At 43.3% G+C, this 26,283-nt stretch overlaps 1 protein-coding gene across 1 annotated transcript in view; it reads right to left on the reverse strand.

Moving 5' to 3' along the window:
- LOC134356872 (voltage-dependent L-type calcium channel subunit alpha-1D-like) overlaps nucleotides 1-26,283 on the reverse strand; it is a 395,212-nt gene that overhangs the window by 364,579 nt on the left and 4,350 nt on the right. The gene's annotated exons all lie outside the window — the stretch shown is intronic.

The raw sequence follows: 26,283 nt of genomic DNA on the forward strand, positions 1-26,283 counted from the left end.
GGATTCAACCTCTTCCAATCCTATGTCACATCTTTCTACTGATTTGATGGCAATTCTTTACCAGCAGAACCACACCTGCCCCTTTGCCTACATTCCTATCCCTCCGACACAACCTTGGACATTTAGCTCCCAACTACAACCATCTTTCAGTGATGGTCACAACATCACACCTGAAAATCTGTAATAGTGAAACAGGATCATCTACTGTATTTCTCATACTCCATGCATTGAGATATAACACTTTGAGTGCTCTATTTTCTATACTTTTTGATTTTGCATCCCTCATGCACTAATACTCACCCTACTGGCTACAACTGTGTTCTACCATCTGCCTGCCCTTCCTGACAATCTGACTGCACACTATCTTTGCTTTTTTACCACTGTCCTATCTTGAATCCCTTCATTCCACTTCCCACCTCCTGCCAAATTAGTTTAAACCCTCCCCAACAGCTCTTACAAACATGCACGCAAGAATATTGGTTCCCCCCGAGGTTCAGGTACAACCCACTTTTGAACAGGCCATACACCCTACAGAAGAGATCTCAATGATCCAAGAACCTGAAGCCCTGCCTCCTGCACCAGCTTCTCAGCCACGGATTTATCTGTCAAATCATTCTGTTTCTACCTTTCCTCACTAACGTATGGCATAGGTAGCAATCCAGAAATTACTATCTTGGAGGTCCTGCTTCTGACTTTCTACCTAGCTCTCCAGATTCTCTTTTCAGGACCTCTTTGCTTTTGCTTCCTATGTCATTGGTACCAATATGTACCAACACATCTGGCTGCTCTCCCTCCCTCTCCAAAATGTTGTGGACGCAATCCAAGATGTCACTGACCCAGCCACCTGGGAGGCAACATACCATTCGGGTGTCCTGTTCACGTCACAGAATCTCCTGTCTGTTCCCCTGACTACCGAGTCCCCTATCACTATCACTCCCCTCTTCTCCCTCTTTCTCTTTTGCACCACAGACTTATCCTCAGTGCCAGTAACCTTGTCTCCATGGCATTCCCTGGGGAGGTCATCTCCCACAACAGTATCCAAAACAGTACAGGGGTGTTCTGCACATGATTGACAATGGTTGACAGTAGATCAAGTAAGGTGGCAATTAACCAGACTTTTTTTTTAATAAGACATTGCTGTGAAATTTTCTAAAAGATCAAATGGATAAATAAAAGAGCTTCTGCAGGTGCTGGAAATCCAGAGGAATACCACAAAATGCTGCAGGAAGTCAGCAGATCAGCAAAGATCTATGGAAATGAATAAACAGTTGGCGTTTCAGTCCAAGACCCCTCATCATCAATCTCAAATGTGTGCTCACATGGTAACTGTACTTGATATGCGATTCAACAAGAAATCTTCTATTATATCTCACTGGCTTGCAACTGTTTTGTTGCATCCTGAAGCAGTACTAAACTGATATACTCAAGAATATTTATGCCGACATTACTTGTGGGTATTGGGCATCACACATTGCCCCATTCACCCATTACTATCTGACTAGAGCAGATCTATTCCTGGTTCTGATTTTGGATGCCAAGTCCTTGCCTTTACGTTGGCAAGGCTTGTCCCAAAGACAGTGCTTTTGTTCTCTCTAATTATCCATCCTGGATAATGCACAGAAAACCCAATGACAGTTATTGTAATTCACTACTGTAAAGATGAAGCCACACTCAGGTTGGAGGAACAACACCTTATATTCCGTCTGGGTAGCCTCCAACCTGATGGCATGAACATCGACTTCTCTAACTTCCGCTAATGCCCCACCTCCCCCTCGTACCCCATCTGTTACTTATTTTTATACACACATTCTTTCTCTCACTCTCCTTTTTCCCCCTCTGTCCCTCTGAATATACCCCTTGCCCATCCTCTGGGTCCCCCCCCCATCTTGTCTTTCTTCCCGGACCTCCTGTCCCATGATCCTTTCGTATCCCTTTTGCCTATCACCTGTCCAGCTCTTGGCTCCATCCCTCCCCTCCTGTCTTCTCCTATCATTTTGGATCTCCCCCTCCCCCTCCAACTTTCAAATCCCTTACTCACTCTCCCTTCAGTTAGTCCTGACGAAGGGTCTCGGCCTGAAACGTCGACTGCACCTCTTCCTAGAGATGCTGCCTGGCCTGCTGCGTTCACTAGCAACTTTTATGTGTGTTGGTTGTATTGTAATTCATGCTATTTTACAACTGAAAGAAATGTCCCAATGACCCATGATAGCTTTTTCCCCATTAGAAGGATCCACCTTGCCACTTTTCACTAGGGAAACAAAGGAAGTTATTCTTTGGATACTATCCTGTCTGCAAGGTGAATTTGGCTACGTCCACAGTAGACCGGATAATTTTGAAAATGCCAGTTTTGCGTAAAAACGACAGGCGTCCACACTACACGTTTTTTAAAATACCTCTGTCCACATCTGTGGTAAACCATATATATGTTGTAACTGGGTTAACTGTCTGGACACGCCTCTCTGCTGACTGCCCCTGTGGCTCCTCCCAGAGCTTCCTGTATAAAGGTGTTTCGCCTTGCCCCCCCCCCCCCTCAGTCCGGAGGCAGACACTCACTGTGGAGGTCGTATTGTACAGTGAATAAAAGCCTTTCAGTATTTTACCCAACTTCAGTCTTTTGGAGTTATTGAAGGTGCACGTCAATTTTATTCGCTGTACATTTTAAAGCATGGAACACGCGCTGAGACCCGACAGGTTAGACCTCAATCCGCAAACGCCTGAAACTAGAAACGCTTTCGAACTCTGGCTGGCCTACTTCGAAACGTACCTAGAGGAGATTAAAGCGACCAACCCCGTAGCGAAGCGCAGAGTTCTACTCTCCAGGGTCAGTCCATGGGTCTATTCGCTAATCAGAGACCAGCCGAGCTATGACGGCACGATGAGAGCCCTCAAAGGACAATACCTGCGGCTGATAAACAGCGTCTATCAGCACCGCTTAGCAACAAGGCAACAATGGCCCGGGGAATCAAGTACTGAGTTCGTCCAGGCCCGACGGACACTCGTGCGAGCCTGCAATTGCCAGGAGCTGATTGCGGCACAGCATGTAGAACTCCTAGTGAGAGACGCCTTCGTCACGGGGACCAGGTCAGTGTATGTGGGCCAGCGGCTGTTGGGAAAAGCCAATCTTACCTTAAGTTCGGCGATCGAGCTGGCCGACACGCTGGAGGCCGCTCTGCATAACTCCGAGGCTCTCCAGGCACGCGATCCCCCGATGGCCTGTGGGCGCCACAGACCCCGCAACCCGCCGGCGAATCGACCTCGGCTGCTGCCAGTTGCAAGTCCCCGCAACCCGCCGGCGAATCGACCTTGGCTGCCGCCAGTCGCAAGTCCGCAAAGTGCTACTTCTGCGGACTGAAGAAGCACCCCCAGAAACGCTGCGCGGCCCGACAAGCTACCTGTTCCAGCTGCGGAAAGAAGGGCCACTTCGCCAAGGTCTGTAAGTCCAAACCACGAGCGGGATCGAGCAGCGCCGCGTGCGAGACATGGGGTTCGCCATCTTGCCTGCTGCTATCTTCCCTGCACGCCCGCCACGTGCGAGACATGGGGGCCGCCATCTTCCCTGCATGCCGTCACCACGTGTGAGACATGGGGGCGGCCATCTTGGTCGGCGCCCTCTCCCACCGCCTACGACCAACGGGTGCTCATGGGGCACCCCACCACGCCGAACCAAGACAACGACTCAACCCTGGCCTCCGTAACCCTCAACCAAAGCGCTCCCCACCAGCTCGCAAGGTCAATGATGGACATCCTGGTGGAGGGGCGCAGGACAAGCTGCCTGTTTGACACAGGCAGCATGGAGAGTTTTATCCACCCGGACACGGTGCAGCATTGCGGACTCGTGATACGGCCGGTAAGGCAGAGGGTCACCATGGCTTCCGGGTCGCATACAACAGACATCCGGTGGGGGGTTGTGTAGCGACGCTGGTGGTGCAGGGCAGAGAATATAGAGACTTTACGTTACTGGTCATGCCTCAACTGTGTGCCCCTGTGCTACTGGGGCTCGACTTCCAAAGCCACCTGAAAAGCGTGACAATGAAGTACGATGGGCCCCTCCCACCAATTATTGTCGTAAGTCCCCAGTTTTGTAGGGATACGTCACATACCCCACTACTGACCACACACACACACACCGACCTGCTCATCCCACCCACCACCATGCCAACTGCCGCACCACTGACGCCACTTGCGGCCTCTCCACCCTCAAGATCCCTCCCCCACCGCTGTTCGCCAACCTGACCCCCGACTGTACACCTGTGGCAACTAAAAGCAGGAGGTACAGCGCGGGGGACAGAGCTTTCATTAAGTCGGAGGTGCAGCAGCTGCTCAGGGAGGGGGTCTTGAGGCAAGCACAAGTCCTTGGAGGGCGCAGGTGGTCGTTGTTCGGAACGGGGAGAAGAATAGGATGGTTGTGAACTATTGCCAGACCATCAATAGGTTCACGCAGCTCGACACATACCCTCTACCCCGCATCGCGAATATGGTCATTCAAATAGCACAGTACAAGGTGGACTCGACCATAGACCTAAAATCCGCTTATCATCAGCTCCCCATCTGCCGGGAGGACCGCCCTTACACCGCCTTCAAGGCGGACAGCAGGCTTTATCAATTCCTGTGCGTCCCCTTCGGTGTTACGAATGGTTTATCTGTCTTCCAGAGGGCAATGGACCAGATGGTGGACCAGTGCCAACTGAAGGCCACGTTCCCATGTCTGAATAACATCACCATCTGCGGTCACAACTGGCAGGATCACGACAACAGCCTCCAAGAATTTTTCCAAGCAGCCAAAGCCTTCAATCTCACCTATAACAAGGACAAGTGTGTATTCAGGACCACCCGACTTGCTATCCTTGGGTGTGTCATGGAGAATGGAGTCATTGGCTCTGACCCCAACCGTATGCGCCCCCCATTGGAACTCCCTCTTCCCAACACCCTCAGAGCCCTCAAAAGGTGCCTGGGCTTCTTTTCATATTACGCCCAATGGGCCTCTAACTACGCAGACAAGGCCGCCCCCTGGTCAAGTCCACCACATTTCCCCTCTCAGCCAAGGCCCGCGCGGCCTTCAGCCGCATAAAAGGGGACATTGCCGAAGCAGCAATGCATGCAGTGGATGAGTCCATTCCCTTCCAAGTAGAGAGTGACGCCTCCGACTTTGCACTGGCTGCTACCCTCAACCAGGCAGGAAGACCAGTGGCATTCTTCTCCCGTACTCTTCAAGGCCCTGAAATTTGGCACTCCACAGTGGAGAAAGAGGCCTAGGCCATAGTGGAAGCTATTAGGCACTGGAGGCACTATCTCACCGGCAAAAGGTTCACCCTGCTAACTGACCAGCGCTCAGCCGCATTCATGTTTAATAACCAACAGCGGGGCAAAATCAAAAATGATAAAATTCTGAGGTGGAGAATCCAACTCTCCACCTACAACTATGACGTCATGTACAGGCCTGGGAAGTTCAACGCGCCCTACGATGCCCTACCCCGAGGAATGTGTGCCAGGGCGCAGATCGACTGGCTATATGCCCTACATGTAGATCTTTGCCACCCAGGGGTCACCCGGCTTTTCCACTTCGTGAAAGCCCAGAACCTGCTTTACTCCCTTGAGGAGATCAGGACGATGACCAGGGACTGCCAAGTCTGCGCACAGTGCAAACCGCACTTCTACCGACCTGAAAAGGCACAACTCATCAAGGCCACCCACCCCTTTGAGCGACTGAGTGTTGACTTTAAGGGCCCCCTTCCCTCGACCGACCGCAATGTATACTTTCTTAACGCTATCGACGAGTACTTGCGGTTCCCCTTCGCCATCCCCTGCCCCGACACCACTACCACGTCAGTTATAAAAGCCCTGCGCAAGCTTTTCACTCTGTTCAGATACTCATACTATATCCACAGTGACAGAGGGTCCTCGTTTATGAGTGACGAGCTGCCCCAATACCTACTGGCTAGGAGAATTACAACTAGTAGGACCACGAGCTATAATCCCCAGGGGAATGGACAGGCGGAGAAGGAGAATGGCACGGTGTGGAAAGTCACACTCTTAGCCCTCAGGTCAAAGGGACTGCCGGTCTCTCGCTGGCAGGAGGTCCTTCCCGAGGCACTCCACTCCATCTGCTCCCTGTTATGCATGGCCACCAACGCCACCCCTCATGAGTGGTTCTTTTCTTTTCCCAGAAAGTCGACCACTGGGACCACCCTACCAACTTGGCTGACGTCCCTGGGGCCAGTGCTGCTCCGGAAACATGCGAGGAGCAATAAATACCCCCCGATGGTTGAGAGGGTTCACTTACTTCATACGAACCCCCAGTATGCCTTTGTGGTTTTACCTGATGGGCAGAAGGACACGGTCTCCATCCGCGACCTGGCACCCGCAGGAGCACCGGGCCCCTACCTTGAACACTCCGTGGTGACTATTGACCCCATACCCACCGATGTATCTACCCACGAGACACCGCGCACTCCAAACCCTACACAGACACCACACGACACTCCCATACCGGGCGCGACGCACACGCACGAGGGATTAACAACGCCTAACGCGCTGGCACCTCAAGTCAGGCTGGAGCCTGCACAACTGCCGTCGCCGATGCAATCACCACTGGTGCTACGTAGATCACAGTGACAGACTAGACCGCCTGATAGACTTGACCTGTAAATATACTTGTTTTAAATATTGTCAGTCACTTCACCCCACGGGACTCTTTTTTAAAAAAAGGATTGGTGAATGTGCTAAACCATATATATGTTGTAACTGGGTTAACTGTCTGGACACGCCCCTCTGCTGACTGCCCCTGTGGCTCCTCCCACACGTCCTGTATAAAGGTGTTTTGCCTTGCCCCTCCCCCTCAGTCCAGGGGCAGACACTCACCATGGAGGTCCTATTGTACTGCGAATAAAAGCCTTTCAGTATTTTACCCAACTTCAGTCTTTTGGAGTTATTGAAGGTGCGCTTCAACATTAAAACGGATATTTGGGCAAATCTCCTCCTGCTGGGCACGCACAGGACACACAGAAAACAAGCGAAGAGGAAACGGTGTACTTGGTGCACGTTTGTCCAGCTACACACTTGAAAAACTTAAAAGGAAATTGCCAAAGGAAAGACATGGTGCGCGTTTGTTCAGAAACATTTCCTACAGCCATAGACTCTTCACCAATGAAAGGGACAACAGCTACAACTAAATGCAATAAGGCTTGTTACTGGGCAAAAGTGAAATTTGCTGTTACCTCATTTGTTTGCCTTTACTTTTGCCATGTCTTTGTGTATTATTTTGCTGTATTTAACATGTGCAATAAAACGAGTTACTGGGCAAAAATGACAATTGCATCTATTGAATGTTTGCACAAGCAATACATTAATAAAGCACCTTGTTAAATGTATAAAACATGTCTGCATCAGTGTTATCTTGTATTTCCATACGATGTTACATTAGGCTGTTACACATCTATTGTCAGATATTGTTGTGGTATTGGAGGTTGCGTTCAAGAAAACAAAGAAATGCCGGGCTGCCGCCACCATTTGTTCTGACACGTCATGACAGCGGTTTTAAAAATAGCCGGTTACCCAGTACACACCACGCCGGATATTAGGTGTTATCTCATTTACTCACTCTGGAGAGCATTTCTGAAAATCTCCGTCTTTGGAGGAGGAAAATGCCATTTCAGTGTGGACGGAGGGTCAAAACGAAGAGAAAAAGCTTCGTTTACGGATTTATCCAGTCTAGTGTGGACGTAGCCTTTGTCACACAACATCCTCATTTATAAATATATCTACTGTTTCCTGCAGGCTCTTTCCTTAACTACATTTTATACTGTGTATGGAACATCACAAATATTACTTGTAAGAAAGTATGACAATAGGGACAGCTGAAGATCCTTTCACAGCAGTTCACAATAATCCAGTCCAAAAATTCAAATTGGCAGAAATTCTCAACCTTACCCAGCTTCTCATTCTCCTGAATCTAAAGTCTTGATGTTAACTTTCACTCACTAAAAATCAAAGAGCTTTGCAACTCTGTAAAGTTGCAGTTAAAAAACTTCAAGTAAACCCAACCAACCCACTTAGTGGAGGGTGCAGTAAACATGACCATCTTGACCTGCTGAATATGGCTTCCTGCTCTGCATTGTACAACCTCTACATTCTTTTTTCTGTTTCCTTGTCTATGTTCTCACATCTAACTGATCCCATTCACTTAATGACATAGTTTACAGTTTATCCTTGTGTCATCTCAGTTTTACCCCATCAGAAAATTTTTCATCCTCTCTAACCTCCCTGCAACTTAACAAGCTTCTTTTATCTCCTTTTCCAAGTCTGACAAAGGGTCTTTGACCTGAAAGGATAACTGCTTCTTCTGTCACAGTCTGATCTGCCAAGCATTTCCCTGTTTTTTTTAATATGTTATAAACTTCTGAAATCCTCCCTTAACTCCTGCCTTCATAGCTCTACAAAAACATTTAATTTTCTTTCCTTGAGGAAAATTTTAGCTTTTTTTGGGGTGGGGGGGAGGTTGTGCACTACTGGTCCCTTCAATATCTGGAGAAAGCAGAGTCGACCTGTTCCACTTCTCTTGAAAATTACAACTGCGGTTCTGCAAATACTATAGATTGTAGATCACCAATTTGTATATTTAAACAGCTTCTCAAAGTGTTTTAGACAATTATAAAATAGCCACCTTACTGGATCCTAGAAGTTAATTCAAGTATTTGTATCAGTCACAGAAGCCCATCATGTGTTCCCATTCATCAACAAGAAATGATCAGCAAACAGTTTGATGATTCAACAACCTGTTATGTAAGGAAATTTTCCTGTGGACATATACATCCAACGTCTTTCATCTACTTTTGTTTCAAGTTTTGGGACAAATTATATCTTCACATGAACTACAGTGGTGCGAGAAAGTTTGTAAATCCTTTAGAATTTTCCCTATTTCTGCATATATATGGCCTAAAATTCCTCCAAGCTGATGTGTTGGACTGATCAACAGTTACCAAAAACATTTATTGCTGTACGGGGGGGGGGGGGCGGGCGGGGGGGGGGAGGTCACTCCATTTACTGAAAGCAAAGGTTCACATAGTTTTTCCAACAAATATATGTAATACTGGATTTTTTTCTCAATAAATGAATGAAAAAGTATAATGATTTTTGTGTTATTTATTCAGTTGGATTCTCTTTATCTAGTTTTAGGACTTACGTGAAGATCTGATCACATTTTAGGTCATATTTATGCAGAAATAGAGAAAATTCTAAAGGGTTCACAAACTTTCTAGCACCACTGTATGTGAAACTTACTATTTCTTTCCTGTTCCAGCTCAGTCACTTCCATCAGCCTTTAGTACAAGTGTAAGACCAAGAGTCTTTATTTTATAATTCAGTATTTTCTTTACATGTTCAGTACTCTGGGGATGTTCTGTACTCTGTGCTGGATTTAACTCAGATTAACGAAAGGTTCAATGTAATGCTCAAATCAAATGTGACTTCATCCAAGAGCAATCTTATCAACTGATTATACAGTATTAGGCCTTTGCCATTGAAATTAGCAGTGTGATGCATGTTATAACATCAGTTCCACAGAAAAGCTGAGTATCTATAATGCGAAGGAGCAAGTGGCATGAAGGTAAATAGAGATAAATTAACTGTGATTTACCACAAAAAACAGTACACATCCAGATGAACTAACTCTGTTTATGAATACATTTCTACTATAGAATGTGTAAAATTCTTCACCCAATTGAAACCTAAATGACAGTTGAGTAATCGCCAAGACAAACATTACAGAAATACATAAATAATGGACAGATTATCCTGGGAAACAAAAAACTGCTGATACTAAAATCTGAAAGAAATGAAGAAATGCTGTAAGAACTCAGCCAGTTCAGAAAGTTGCCAGTTGTGGAAAGAGAAACCAATTAATGTTTACAGTCAAGATCCTTCCTCAAAACTGGGTAAAGAGTGCAGGGATTACAGTTCTCAAAATGGAGCTGTAGTGATGGAGGGACAGAAGTAACGCACAAAGTAAAATCCTACATGGACATTAGTTTACATAAAACACAGCATAAGAAATGCAAGTACAAAGTAAGGGAGACATTTTAAAGAAGTAAGCTAAGAAAAGGAGATAAATATGATAATGACAAACAATGAGAGGGCAATTTAACTGAAGTTGGAAAATTCAATGTTCATTCCAGAAGGTTGCAAAGTTCCCAGGCAGAAGATGTAATTCCTCAAGTTTACAATGGGCCTCACTGTAACAGGCTACGGACAGATGGGTTGGAATAGGGCTATTTTAGCCACATTCATGTGCCTATCTAGACACCTTTTAAAAACCCTAAATGCATCTGCCTCTACCACCATGCGCAGGCAGCGCATTCCAGGCACCCTCAACCCTGCGTAAAAAAAACCTTGCCTCTAACAGCTCCTTTAAAATTGACTTTAATGCATGCTCTCTGCTATTAGACATTTCAACACCAGGGAAAAAAATGCTGTTTATCTACTTCACCAATACCTCTCATAATCTTATAAACCTCTATCAGATCTCCTCTCAGACTCCACTGCTCCACAGAAAACAACCTAAGTTTGTCTAATCTCCCAATCTGCCCTCTGATCCAGGCAGCATCCTGGTAAACTTCTTCCGCACACTCTCCAAAGCCTCAACATCCTTCCTATAATGGGGCGAGAGGAATTGTATGCAATACTTCAGATGCAACCTAACAAGAACTTCATAAAGCTGCAATCTAACTTACTTACTTTTGAACTCAGTGCCTCAACTAATAAAGGCAAGCATGCCATATGCCTCTTAACCACCCTATCAACCTACAAACACGAGGAAATCTGCAGATGCTGGAATTTCATCAGGACGAAGGGCCTCAGCCCGAAACGTCCACTGTACCTCTTCCCAGAGACGCTGCCTGGCCTGCTGTGTTCACCAGCAACTTTTATGTGTGTTGCTGTCAACCTACAAAGCCACTTTCAGGGAGCCTAAGATCCCCCTACTCATTCATGCCGTAAAGGGTCTTGCCCTTAACACTATACCATCTCTTTATATTTGACCTACTAAACTGCAACACTTCACATTTGGCCGAGTTAAATCCATCTGCCATTTCTCTGCCTATATCTGCAAATAACCCATATCCCACTGTATCATTTGTCAGTCATCACGCTATCCACACCACCACCAATCTTAATGTCATCTGCAAATTTACTAACTCACCCATTCACATTTTCATCCAGGTCATTTACAGTTGAAGTCAGAAGTTTACATACATCTTAGCCAAATACACTTAAACTCAGTTTTTCACAATTTCTGACATTTAATCCTAGAAAACATTCCTTGTCTTATTTTAAGAATGTGAAATGTCAGAATAATAGTAGAGAGAATGATTTATTTCAGTTTTTATTTCTTTCATCACATTCACAGTGGGTCAGAAGTTTACATACACTTTGTTAGTATTTGGTAGCATTGCCTTTAAATTGTTTAACTTGGGTCAAACGTTTTGGGTTGCCTTTCACAAGCTTCTCACAATAAGTTGCTGGAATTTTGTTCCATTCCTCCAGACAGAACTGGTGTAACTGAATTAGGTTGTAGGCCTCCTTGCTCGCACACGCGTTTTCAGTTATGCCCACAAATGTTCTATCGGATTGAGGTCAGGGCTTTGTGATGGCCACTCCAATACCTTGACTTTGTTGTCCTTAAGCAATTTTGCCACAACTTTGGAGGTATGCTTGGGGTCATTGTCCACTTGGAAGACCCATTTGCGACCGAGCTTTAACTTCTTGAGATGTTGCTTCAATATATCCACATAACTTTCCTTCCTCATGATGCCATCTATTTTGTGAAGTGTACCAGTCCCTCCTGCAGCAAAGCACCCCCACAACGTGATGCTGCCACCCCATGCTTCACAGTTGGGATGGTGTTCTTCAGCTTGCAAGCCTCACCCTTTTTCCTCCAAACATAACAATGGTCATTATGGCCAAACAGTTCAATTTTTGTTTCATCAGACCAGAGGGCATTTCTCCAAAAAGTAAGATCTTTGTCCCCATGTGCACTTGCAAACTGTAGTTTGGCTTTTTTATGGCGGTTTTGGAGCAGTGGCTTCTTCCTTGCTGAGCAGCCTTTCAGGTTATGTCCATATAGGACTTGTTTTACTGTGGATATAGATACTTGCCTACCTGTTTCCTTCAGCATCTTCACAAGGTCCTTTGCTGTTGTTCTGGGATTGATTTGCACTTTTCGCGCCAAAGTACGTTCATCTCTAGGACAGAGAATGTGTCTCTTTCCTGAACGGTATGACGGCTGCGTGGTCCCATGGTGTTTATACTTGCATACTATTGTTTGTACAGATGAACGTGGTACCTTCAGGCATTTGGAAATTGCTCCCAAGGATGAACCAGACTTGTGGAGGTCCACAATTTTTTTTTCCTGAGGTCTTGACTGATTTCTTTTGATTTTGTTTGTAAACTTCTGACCCACTGGAATTGTGATATAGTCAATTAAAAGTGAAATAATCTGTCTGTAAACAATTGTTGGAAAAATTACTCGTGTCATACACAAAGTAGATGTTCTCAACATCTTGCCAAAACTATAGTTTGCTAATATAAAATCTGTGGAGTGGTTAAACAATGAGTTTTAATGTCTTCAACCTAAGTGTATGTAAACTTCTAACTTCAACTGTATATACATCACAAACAGCAGAGGTCCCAGTACAGATCCCTTCAGAACACCACTAATCACAGACCACCAGCACAAATAAGTCTCTTTGACCATCACTCTCTGTCTTCTATGGGCAAAACAATTCTGAATCCAAAAGGCCAATTCACCATGTATCTGAATCTTCTGGATGAGCCTCCAACTAGGGACTTTGTCAAATGCCTTACTATCCATGTAGACAATCAATCACCCTCATCACCTTGTCAAAATACTCAATCAAGTTAGTGTGACATGACTTGCCCTGCATAAAGCCATGCTGACTCTCCCAAATTAGGCCATGGTTTTCCAAATGCTGATAAATCCTATCCCTAAAAATTCTCTCCAGTAACTTCCCTACCACTAACGTGAGACTTGCCAGTCTATAGTTTCCAGAATTATCTCTGGTTCCCTCTTGAACAATGGAGCAACATTAGCTACTCACCAGTCCCCCAGGACCTTGCCCATGGCTAGAGAGGACACAATAATCAATCAACCTTGTCACCTTGGTTAAGGCCCCAGCATCTCTTCATCTACCTCTCTCAATTACCTGGGGTATATCCCATCAGGCTTTGGGGCCTTAACCACCTTAATGCTCTTTAAAAGACCCAACATCTCCTCCTCCTTCACTTCGAAATGCCCTAGCATATTAATACTCTTGGCAATGATTTCCCTGTCCTCCACATCATTCTCCTTGGTAAATGCTGATTTGAAGTACTCGTTAAGGACTGCACCCACACCCCTTGCATCAAAGCAAATGTTCTCCCCTTTATCCTTGACTGGTCCCACCATCTCACTCGTTATCCTCTTACTCCCGACAATGGAAAACTTATTTGTTGCAGCATAAGCACAATAAAAATATAAATTAAAGGTAAATTATACAAAATTTTTTTCCTGGAAGAAACACAATTAGAACAAAATCTAGGTCCACTGTAGTTCAAAAGTGATCAGTGTTCATAACATTGCTTTTTTATGTAGTTATTAAGGTTGAATGGGTTGGTCCAAGAACAGAATAGTTGAAGGGAAACACTGGTTCTTGAGCCAGGTGGTGTGGAACTTCAGGCTTCTATGCCTCCTGCCAAATAGTAGCTGCAAGAAGATGGCATGGTTTGGATGGAAGGAATCTTCCATGATAGACACAAAATACTCTGCAGATGCTGGGGTCAAAGCAACATTCACAACACGCTGGAGGAACTCAGCAGGACGGGCATCATCCGTGGAAACGATCAGTCAACGTTTCGGGCTGGAACCCTTCGTCAGGACTGAAGAGGGAAGGGGCAGAGGCCCTATAAAGAAGGTGGGGGGGAGACTGGGAAGGAGAAGGCTGGTAGGTTCCAGGTGAAAAACCAGTAAGGGAAAAGATAAAGGGGTGGGGGAGGGGAAGCAGGGAGTTGATAAGCAGGAAAGGTGAAGAAGGAATAGGGGAAAAACACAATGGGTAGTAGAAGGAGGCAGAACCATGAGGGAGGTGATAGGCAGCTGGGGGAGGGGGCAGAGTGAAATAGGGATAGGGGAAGGGAGCCTCCTCTACATCGGTGTTGAGAGTCTGTTGGGGTCATCTATTGCATCCGGTGCTCCCAGTGCGGCCTCCTCTACATTGTTGAAACCCGATGCAGATTGGGGGACTGCTTCATCAAGCACCTCCGCTCCGTCGGCCACAACAGACAGGATCTCCCGGTTGCCACCCACTTCAATTCTGCTTCGCATTCCCATTCGGATATCTCCATACATGGTCTCCTCTACTGCCATGATGAGGCTAAACTCAGATTGGAGCAGCAACACCTCATATACCGTCTCGGTAGTCTTCAGCCCCTTGGTATGAACATAGAATTCTCCAACTTCCGGTAATTCCCTCCCCCTCCCTTCCCCTATCCCCATTTCACTCTGCCCCCTCCCCCAGCTGCCTATCACCTCCCTCATGGTTCCACCTCCTTCTACTACCCATCGTGTTCTCCCCATTCCTTCTTCACCTTTCCTGCCTATCCCCTCCCTGCTTCCCCTCCCCCACTCCTTTATCTTTACCCTTACTGGTTTTTCACCTGGAACCTACAAGCCTTCTCCTTCCCACCCTCCCTTCACCTTCTTTATAGGGCCGCTGCCCCTTCCCTCTTCAGTTCTGACGAAGGGTTCCGGCCCGAAATGTTGACTGATCATTTCCACGGATGCTGCACGACCTACTGACTTCCTCCAGCGTGTTGGGAGTGTTTCATTATAGACGTTGGCTTCTTGAGGCAGCACCTAGTTACACTACCGATGACGGGGAGAAATGTGCTCATGATGTATCGGGATGAGCACACTACATTCTGAAGCTTCTTACATCCCTGCAGATTCAAACTATCAAAGACTATAATGCAACTAGATTTAGGATACTTTCAATATTACATCTGTAGAAGTTTGTTAGGGTTCGGTGATATGTTGAACCTTCTTAACCTTTTAGGAAAGTAAAGGTGCCAGTACATTTTTCATGTGATTGCAGCTACACGGTATGCAAATGCCCAAGAATTTAAAGCTGCTGATCCTCTCCACAACTGCTCCGCCAATGTAGTGTGGCACATGTGTGCTCTCCTTTCTAAAAAAAGATGCTCAAGACATGGACAATGATTTGTTGCAATATTAAACAGAATCACTGATCAAGGAGAGTTCATTACGGACCAATGATTGTTATACGCAATCTAAATTGTGTTTGATAAACAACACCCTTTTCTGAAACAGTTCAATATAAAACTCTTCTATAATGCATGCCATTGCACCTTTTCATTCCAACACAGCAGAAGCAAATCTTTTGAGACAAGCTTCTATTAATTTTATGAGTATTCTGCAGACTCAATTAAGAATCTGCATCCTGCTGTCTCCACCCTGTTCTCATCCAGGATTCATTAAATAGCCCAAGCATTAAATCATGCAGCAAATAAAGTACCTTCATCAGGCTGAGTAGAATTACAATTCTCTTGCTACATACAAACTCAATGCTAACCTATTTCCTGTTTCAGCTGCAAGATTTGCTCCCTGTGCAACTTAGTTGCGTTAAAATATAATGTGTACCTTAATTAATGAACTGAATACTATTACGATCTAAAACTTTAAAGATTTAGCATTTCAAATCTTCAATGAAGTAGTAACGTTGGTGTTTTAATTCAATAAATTTCATGTTCATTTACTGCTTTCAAAAACAAAGCCAATGCAAATGATTTTCCCATCCATAAGTTCATCAACATGCAGATGTCCTTAAGCTACTGTTGAAATTAAACTGTTCAAAAATATCCAATTTTCATTAAAAACACTCTTACCAGTATTCACTTTGCCTCTATCACTCTGAAACTGTCAATATACACCCAGTGGCCACTTTATTAGGTACCTTCTGAGTGTATACATGTGCATGGTCTTCTGTTGCTATAGCACATCCATTTCAAGGTTTGACGTGTTAGGCGCTCAGAGGTGCATTTTGGCACACCAATGTTGTAATGCATAGTTATTTGAATTACTATTGCCTTCCTGTCAGCTTTAACCACTCTGGCCATTCTCAAAGGTTGAAAGGTTCACTTATTATTAACGTATACAACTCTGAAATTCTTCAATTCTCCAGGTGTATGAAACCAAATAAGAAAAGAAAGGCTGCATGATCACCAAACCCTCAAATCCCACCTACCCACATAAAAAACTAAAAAAAAATGGATCAAGACACATCAACCCCCAAATTCCTCCTCCAACACAAAAAATGAATGAAATGGATCAGGCACATCGGCCCACAAATCCCTCTCCCCGCACAAAAAAATGATATCTGGCGGAAAAAAAACAGAATATAAAAGCTATAAGGTTGAAACAAAAGCATCTATAGCCAAGACCACATCCAAAATGCACAAAAAAACCTGGGCAACACTCTCTGGGTGCAGCAAAAGGCCTTCCGCTCTCTGATACAGAGCAATTGATCAAAAGGCAAGCAGCTGGCACTCACCATTTGCACTCACTTCAATGCTTCAATCTCCCTCGTCGCTTTAATCAGCGAACAATGGAAGCTATAATCAGCAAAATGGAGCCAAACATCAGCTTACACCCCATCCTGTAGCCTGCCCGCTAAGAGGTTCATGCACACTGCCTCCCAGAATCCTCTCAGAGACCACAGAGTGTTGGAACACCCCAACGATCTTCAAACCTCCGCATGTGCTTTAATGATTCAATTATTCTTGTCACTTTAATCGGCAAAATGGGGTCAAACATCTGCTTACGTGCCATCCTGCAGTCTTCTCACCATGAAGTTCGTTCACACTGATTCTGCCTCCCGAAATTCTCTCGGAAACTGCAGAGTGCTGAAGCACCCATACGATCTCCAAACAACACAACACAGGCTCCAACAATTCTAGAATCGTATTCAAGACAAGAAACAAACTTAAAAGACATAAAAGAAGTGAAAAAGATGGTTTCATGATCTATCCAGAAGATGTTGACCAAAGGAGCATTGTACACAGGCGCCATCTTGACTGACATCTCCTCCAACCTCTCTCATTAACAAGGTGTTTTCACCCACAGAACTGACACTCACTGGATTGTGTTGGTTCCTCACACTATTCTCTGTAAACTCTAGAGACTGTTGTGTGTTAAAATCCCAGGAGATCAACAGTTTCTGAAATACTCAAACCACCCCTTCTAGCACCAACAATAATTTCATGGTCAAAGTCACTCAGATCACATTTCCTCCCCATTCTGATGTTTGGTCTTAACAACAACTGAACCTCTTGACCATGTCTGCTTTTATACATTGAGTTGTTACCACATATATTTCCATTAACAAGCAGGTGTGCAGGTGTGCCTAAAAAGGGGGTCATTGAGTGTGAAACTATATTCTATTTACCATGCTAAACTATCAGTGCTTCAAAAAAGCGCATTTTATTTTACTGCAAATCATAAATGAACCCTGAAAAAAGAAATGTTCGTAAAATTGAGAAATGAATGCAGTACTTTCTTCTTGGATATTAATCTGCTTATTAGTGCACCTTATGCCAGGCAGGATGCACAAATACCCACATCATATTTTCACATCTCACGTTTTTCTTCGGCTGTTGAATGGGGCACGACTGCACAAGTGCATGTAAGTCAGACCGTGAGGCAGCAGGAATATTTAAAAGACAGCAGTTTGTGGAAGTTGGTCATTTTCTTCGGCTGCTGAACGGGGCACAACTGCACAAGCACGTCTAAGTCAGACTGTGAGGCAGCAGGAATATTTAAAAGAGAGCAGTTTGACAGAGCGGGCGAAGTTGTAGCAGGCGACGGAGTAGTGGGAGACAGAATAGGAAGGTTTTGTCTCGAGAGGCTTCGGCAAGCAGAGGCTGAGGACGAGCTTCGCTCCAAGTGAAGTAAGGCCGGGCAAGTTCCTTTAAAAGGAGAATGGTCTGCAGCGGTATTTTATTTGAAGCAAGGAAGGTGGCGAGGCTGTAGCTCATTAAGTGAACTAGGGCAGTAGCAATAGTTGTTTTAACAACTCCGAGTGAAAGAGCGGCACCACTGCGCAGACGCGTGACGTCAGCCGGGTGAGCGCCGAGCGTTTAAAAAAGAGGACCTCCCTATCCAGCGGGCAGTGGAGTGAGTGGTAGCAGAGTGAAAGGGCTTTGGCTCCGTGGGCTATATCTGTATCTATTTTATCCACATTCCCATAGTACTCCCGTGGCAGTCGGCAACGTTCCACGTCCACATTTCAAAAGTTGAGGCAACGTATTGGGTAGGTCATGACAGCTGAGATCGGCCCCGTGGTTTGGTCCCCGTTGGCCAACTCACTGAACGTGCTATTCACGACTTTCTCAGCATCACAGATGCTCCAATATGAATCCAATTGCAGCTCCAGCCGCTCAATGTGGTCTGCTAGAAGCTGCATCTGGACACATTTCCTATCTATATAAGAAATTTATATATAAATATAAGTAGGTAAGTGGATAAATGTGAGGTTATCCACTTTGGTGGCAAGAACAGGAAAACAGATTATTATCTGAATGGTGGCCGATTTGGAAAAGGGGAGGTGCAACGAGACCTGGGTGTTATTATACACCAGTCATTGAAAGTGAGCATGCAGGTACAGCAGCAGGTGAAAAAGGCGAATGGTATGCCCGCATTCATAGCGGGAGGATTCGAGTACAGGAGCAGGGAGGTTCTACTGCAGTTGTACAAGGCCTTGGTGAGACCACACCTGGAGCATTGTGTGCAGTTTTGGTCCCCTAATCTGAGGAAAGACATTCTTGCCATACAGGGAGTACAAAGAAGGTTCACCAGATTGATTCCTGGGATGGCAGGACTTTCATATGAAGAAAGACTGGATCAACTAAGCTTATACTCGCTGGAATTTAGAAGATTGAGGGGGGATCTTATTGAAACGTAAATATAAAATTCTAAAGGGATTGGACAGGCTAGATGCAGGAAGATTGTTCCCAATGTTGGGTAAGTCCAGAACGAGGGGTCACAGTTTAAGGATAAAGGGGAAGCCTTTTAGAACCGAGATGAGGAAAAACTTGTTCACACACAGAGTGGTGAGTCTGTGGAATTCTCTGCCACGGGAAACGGTTGAGACCAGTTCATTGGCTATATTTAAGGGGGAATTAGATATGGCCCTTGTGGCTAAAGGGATCAGGGGGTATGGAGAGAAAGCAGGTACAGGGTTCTGAGTTGGATGATCAGCCATGATCATACTGTATGGCGGTGCAAGCTCAAAGGGCCGAATGGCCTACTCCGCACCTATTTTCTATGTTTCTACATTCTATCTGCCAAAAATCTGGGTAATAAAAGCAACAAAGTATCTTCACCCATTGCTAAAGCAATCATCAGTGCCTTTGAAATGAAAATAATGTGTCATACCTACAGTCATCAATACAATCAAGAGTGAAATAGAATCACCACCAATCAATAAACAAAACAAAAACAATGTTAATTATCCATTAAAGAAAGAAAAACATAAAAAGCATATCATTCATTCTTTCAAGCCTGTTCCACTATTCAACAGGATCATGACTAATCTCTATCTTAACTCCATCTATTATCCCTAGTTCAATAACCCATCAACAGTCTTGCCAAACAAAAAATGATAAAATGAGAACTAACAGAGTACAATGGCATATAATGCAGCTACTGTGTACTGGTAATGTTGGGAATGTTTAGGGTGATAAATGGGGTACTAATCAAGCCAGCAGTTCTTTTTTTTTCCCCTCCATGGTGTTTAGCTTCTTGAGTTTTTGAAACTTCACCCATCCAAGCAAATGAAGGTATTTCATACACTAGTGCCATTTAGATGGTAGAAAGGCTTTAAAGTGATTTTGGACATCGAGGGAGAGAGGAAGAGGAGAGCCACCCGCAGTACCACCGATGCGGCAGAGAGGGCCTCAAGATGGCTGTGGCTCAAAAGAGGGGAGCCATGGAGTCATAAGTAGCTAGCCATCTGGACACAAGCTGGGGTCTGATCATCCCCGGCTGGGTCATCTGGAGGAGGTTGTATGATGTTGAAAGACCCAAAACACCCGATGATTCCAGGAACATCACTGAAGATGTGTCCAGAAGCATCAATAGATGTATGTACACAGCTTCTTGAGTTTTTGAAACTTCACCCATCCAAGCAAATGAAGGTATTTCATACACTAGTGCTATTTAGATGGTAGAAAGGCTTTGAAGTGTGAGTCATTGGCCACAAGATATCCAGCCTTTTGACTGCTCGTGTGGCCACAGTAGTTATGCAGTTGGTGTACTGGAGTTTCTGATGATGGTGGGAAGTCAGCAATAATAATGCTATTGAACATCAAAGGTAGGTGCTTATAGTCTCCTGTTCAAGAATATTGCCTTGTTCTTTAGTGATGCAAATGTTATATACCACTTCGCAAAATATGCCTCAATCTTGTCTCAGTCTTGCTGCCTGCACAGTATCTTCTTTGCACAGAACTATTGTAATCTTTTCCCCTGAGGCCTACTGACCTCAGTTTTCTAGAATTCCACAATGCCATGCTTGTTCAGATACTCCTTTGATGTCATGGATGATCGATCCTACTTCACCATTGTGATAAGGTCTGGATATGAGTTATTGTATGGAAACGGAAACTGAGCTTCAGTAAGCTGGATGCTGGTGAGCAGGTGCCACTTGATAACATTTTATTCAGTTGATTGAGAGCAGGCTGATTAAGTGGTCATTAGATTGCCCCTTATTTTTAGGAATGGAGGGCAATATTCTACAATGTTACAAATAAAGATTTAGAAGTTTTAATTAATCAGCATACTCTGAACATTTTTTAGTTGGGGACGGGAAAGAGAAAGCGTTCAAGATTGTCATTGCAAATTGTTTCTTTAAACCTTTTTCCTCCTTCAGCAGCCAGTCTCAGTCAATTGGAAAAGGCTGAAGCAACACCAGCTGAACCAAATAAAGACAAACAAATTAACCTTACTTGTTATACAGACTGAAGATATTTAAGAAAAGCCCCCAAAGCCCCTATTGTTAGTGCCCATAGCTAACACTGTATTTGTGAAGTCAAAGCATTCAGAAGCATTGTATCTTTCAAACAACTTGGATCTCCATCCCATCACAAATCTTGCTTTATTTCTCTCCACATGTCCCATTTCTGCAATTTAAATTATATTTAGTCTTTCATTCATCCAGTTCTTTTGATGTAATGCTGCCAGACCTGTTTTTTCAGTATTTCCTGTTTGAATTCTGTATTTTTAGATTTGTAATCATTAACAGATTACAGTTACAAAAAAAATGTTGCTCTGGCATTCTAGAATTCTAGTACAGGTATTCACCAGAATTCAGAAGACTGAGAGGTGACCTAATTGAAACCTATCAAATGTTAAAAGGCCTCAGGAGTGGATGTGGAGAGGGTGATTCCTATGGTGGGTGAGTCTAGGAACCAAGGACACAGCCTCAGAATAGAGGGGCGTCCTTTTACAACAGGGATGAGGAGGAAGTGCTATCACCAGGAAGTGGTGAATCTGTGGAATTCGCTACCACAGGTGGTTGTGAAAGCCAAATCTTTACTACTTAAGGCAGAGTTGTTAGATTCCTGATCAGTCAGGGCATGAAGAGATAAGGGCAGAGGCAAGAGATTGGGGCTGAGAGGAAAAATAGATCAGCCATGAGGAAATGGCAGAGCAGACTCAATGGGTCAAATGTCCTAATTCTGCTCCTAATTATGGTGTTATGGCAATATATATATATACATCTCTTGTTATAGCACAACATATTAGATGTTCCAGATCTTTTGATAACTCCTGAAAGTGTGCAGGATTGTGAGTTAATTAGGGGTTAAAAACTGCAAATCAAGACCATCACTACAGCGCCAGTGCTACAGTGGTCCGGGTGAATAAAAAAACATGTAACCCAGGGGTCTGGTTTAACTCTCCTCCTGCATGCCCTTGTTATTGTTCTTCCTTGAACATGGAGAAAAGTGACAACAGAGGTCAATTTACTTCTTTGAAATCATGGTCTCAGCATTTATATTCATGTATTATGCTTCTTCAAACTTCACCAGGCACATAGCAATTTCTTTTGAATTCAAACCCCTCTATTAATTGACTTAGTTGTTAACTCAACTATTTTATCATACAAATCCAAATGATATAGCAGGATACATTTAAAGTACTACAATCTACTTGTAGTTATTTTGTACATATAACTTATCCAGAGTTTTATACTTCTCCTGATAACACTAAACTCTAATCACTAAATTCCTGATAATAATTTGCAAAATATTTTGATATTTATTTGAAGTCATAATAAAGAAACCCAGAGGAAGTCCTGAACAAGAGAAATGTTTCCAATGCAGTATCTTCACAATTTAAATCTCAGTGCTTACAAGCAGTAATCTGTGTTTAACTCTCCACAATTACTCAATCATAACTGTAAATATGTACTTTTTATAAAGAAACTCAATGCCATTAAAATTAAACTAAAAATATTTATGTTGTTCAAGACTTCTACTGGTGATAGATATATTCTATGAAAAATATATCATGTATAAATATAAAAAGTAAAAAATGCAATGCCTGTCAGTCTAATTAATTCCTATCTATGCCCTGACAGTTTAATTTCAACAATGGATTCAAAAAATACACCATTTCTATTTACATCATGAGCACCAATATCCACAACCTCTTCATTTTCTTTTAACACAAATTCTGATTGTTGGACGGAAAAGAAATTTTGTGCCCAATGATGATATACCTATGAACAAAACCTGCACATCATTTGCTGAACCACACGCTCAAGAGAAAATTATTCACCACATGATTAGAGATATTTTTTATCCATTAAAAATGCTAATATTTATCAAATTGTTCATTCCCTGTCATTACTATCACTTGATAAAAAGGTAATACAAAAACATAAAACATTCTGGACTCTTTTACATTTTATGTAAACTTAGGTCTTATTCAGTGTGCTCATAAACATTCCTATTAGAAAAAACTACCAACACTGTGAACATTGCACCATTTGAATATTTTGAAACAGCTAATCTTGCTACCACATGCATACATGCACCAAGGTCACCATAGCCTAACTTACTGGTTAGATTAGTATGTGGATATATCAAAACATAATGCACTCAACTAATACAACATAATATCAGAATTGAGTCTAAGCATCTTGTTTCAAAATATCTGAGAGAGGTAAAGAAAAAAAAACACACTTATTTCATTACGTAAATAACTGAAGATGAACTTTTTTGAACAACTCTTATCACGTCCTAGCCATTAACTTAAAAGTATCAAGAAATGAGGGAAGGCAAGGGAAAGCATGAGAAAACTGGCAATATTACAATTCATGTGAGCTGGCAGGTTGGCCTGGTAGAATAGATGAACATAAACACCCAGCTATGATAATTAATTGGTTTGATCAGAATATGAGGAAGGTCATTCCAGTATCTACAGTCAATAACCCTCAGTAACAAAATAATATCACTGGGAGAATAGGGGCAGAGCTTAACTTCCAAACCATGATAAAAAAGGAATATTTTTATATCTACCAATCATAAGTAAATAAGGTATCGTATAAAAGGGAAGAAGAGATTTGTTCACTGGCCTTGGGTCCCTCACATAATCCTAACCACCACAGAAATGCCATTTTAAACTGCTTTCAAAGCCTTGAAAAGTCTTTGCTGAAGAGCAGGAGGTTTACTGCCACTAGGAAATCATTAATTCAAATATCCTAGAATTGCCATCCTATCCTGACAATTCACCTTACAGAAAATAACTGTTGCTCTTGTTCCTGTACAAATAATTCAATTCTGTCAGCTGTACAGCTATTTTACACCAATGATTTTCTGAAAAATAGTAAATGGCATGTTCATGTGGATACATTCAGATAACCCTTCCTCTGCTGTTTCCAGACTGGCAAAAATCATATTAGAACAAACTTACAACCAAAAGCTGAAGTCAGTTCTGCACAAAATAGACTGAAAAATAAAAGTATGGATTTGAAAACAGTTGTTTTAAGTATGCAAACTAAGTTCATAATATTTTATGGATTGTCATTTTTAACATCTGTTATGTTAACAAGTGCCAGGCACCAGAAACTTAACCTCAGATAGTTGAAGTTTGGTATGGGCCCCCAAATCCTAAGAACTTTTTACAGGAGCACAATTGAGAGTATCCTGACTGGCTGCATCACCGCCTGGTAGGGGAACTGTACCTCCCTTAATTGTAGGATTCTGCAGAGAGTGGTGCAGACAGCCCAGCACATCTGTAGTTGTGAACTTCCCATGATTCAGGACATTTACAAAGACAGGTGTGAGAAAAAGGCCCGAAGGATCATTGGGGACCCGAGTCACCCCAACCACAATCTATCCCAGGTGCTACCATCCAGGAAATGGTACCACAGCATAAAAGCTCCGGGACAGTTTCTTCCAATAGGCCATCAGACTGATTAACTCACGCTGATTTATGTGTATTTCTATGTTACATTGACTGGTCTATTTATTATAAATTACTATGATTGCACATTGCACATTTAGACAGAAATGTAACATAAAGATTTTTACTCTTCATGTACGTGAAGGATGCAAGAAATAAAGTCAATTCAATTCAATGAAGAAACCAACCAAATGAATATGGTGTCTCCAAGAACAGGTCAGTGACTGGGGCATCACGCAACGAATCACCAATTTCTTAACTCCCTAAAATCTTTCTACTATCTACAAGGCACAACCAAAGACGGTGATGAAATACTGTACACTTGCCTAGATGAACACAATTCCAGCAACGCAGGCGGCTCAAAAGTATCCAAGGCAAAACAGCTATGATCACTACAACCACTCAAACAATCAGCTAAATATTCACATTTACTATCACTAAATATCATGGCTGGTAAGTGCTCACAACCAATTAAATTCACCACAGTCAATCACTAACTTTACTTCAGCAATACCTCTGAAACTAATGGCTTCTGCAACTAAAGAGGACAAAGGCAGTAGATGCTTGAGAACACCATTACTTGAAGTGTTTCCTCTAGGTCACATACCATCCCAAGGTGGAATTACACAAATTCCTGAACAACAAGGTGATCGACTTTCACCGGAAAATTCACTGCAGTACAAAACACAACCAAGGATGGGTAATAAATGGTGGCATTGGCAGAAATCATCTCATCCCATAAATAAACTGAAAGCGATGCTTTCAGACTAATTATGAACAAAATCAAATTTAAAAGGAAACTTAAAATAATTGCCATGTCCTGTCAAAAAGCTTTCTACACAAGCACCGTGCAATAGACGAAGCACTCCTTTGACAAAAAGCAGGACAAATCTATTCTGGCTAATTACAGCCCAATCAGTCTATTCTCAGTAATCAGTAAAGTGATGGAAACTGTCATTGACAGCATTTGCATACAGTACTTACTAACCCATGACCTGCTCACCAATAGATACTCTGGTCCTCTCATCTCTGCCCTGGTCTGAGCATGGAATAAAGAGTTGAATTCTTCAAGTCAGCCCTTAACATCAAGGCAGCACTTGACTGAGTGTGCATTCATGGTGCACTTGTTAAAAATGCATTCAATGGGCATCAAAAGGGGAAAAAAACACTCCAGAGGCAGAAGTCATATTTCAATCATTCCAACTTTAGCTATTGCTGCAGATGTTCTTTTCAACATAACCAAAGTTCAATCATCTTCAGTAACTTCAACAATAATCTTACTCCCCTCAAAAGGGTGAGAACAGGAATATTTGCTGATAAATGCACAACCTTCAAATCCAGGACGAAGCAACCAGTACCACATCAAGCACCCTGAACATTGATTCCTATTACCACCATTACACATTGGCTGTAGTTACTCATCCAAGCTATTTGAACCACCAATTCATTTAGAAATATATCACCAGTCCTTCAACAATGCTCAATTGAAAGCTTATGGAACAACTTTTCCAACAGTACTGTACAAAAAACAGTGACTTCAAACAGTGCAGAAAGTAAAGGCAATGGGAGATGGGTCATAAATACTGGCCTTGCCAATGATTTCAAAAATGAATAAAAATCTCAAAAATAAACTATTCAAACATCATGTATTTGGTAACATACATCAAAGTTGCTGGTGAACGCAGCAGGCCAAGCAGCATCTATAGGAAGAGGCGCAGTCGACGTTTCAGGCCGAGACCCTTCGTCCTGACGAA

This window comes from Mobula hypostoma, chromosome 15 (assembly GCF_963921235.1).
Source record: "Mobula hypostoma chromosome 15, sMobHyp1.1, whole genome shotgun sequence".
NCBI lineage: Eukaryota > Metazoa > Chordata > Chondrichthyes > Myliobatiformes > Myliobatidae > Mobula > Mobula hypostoma.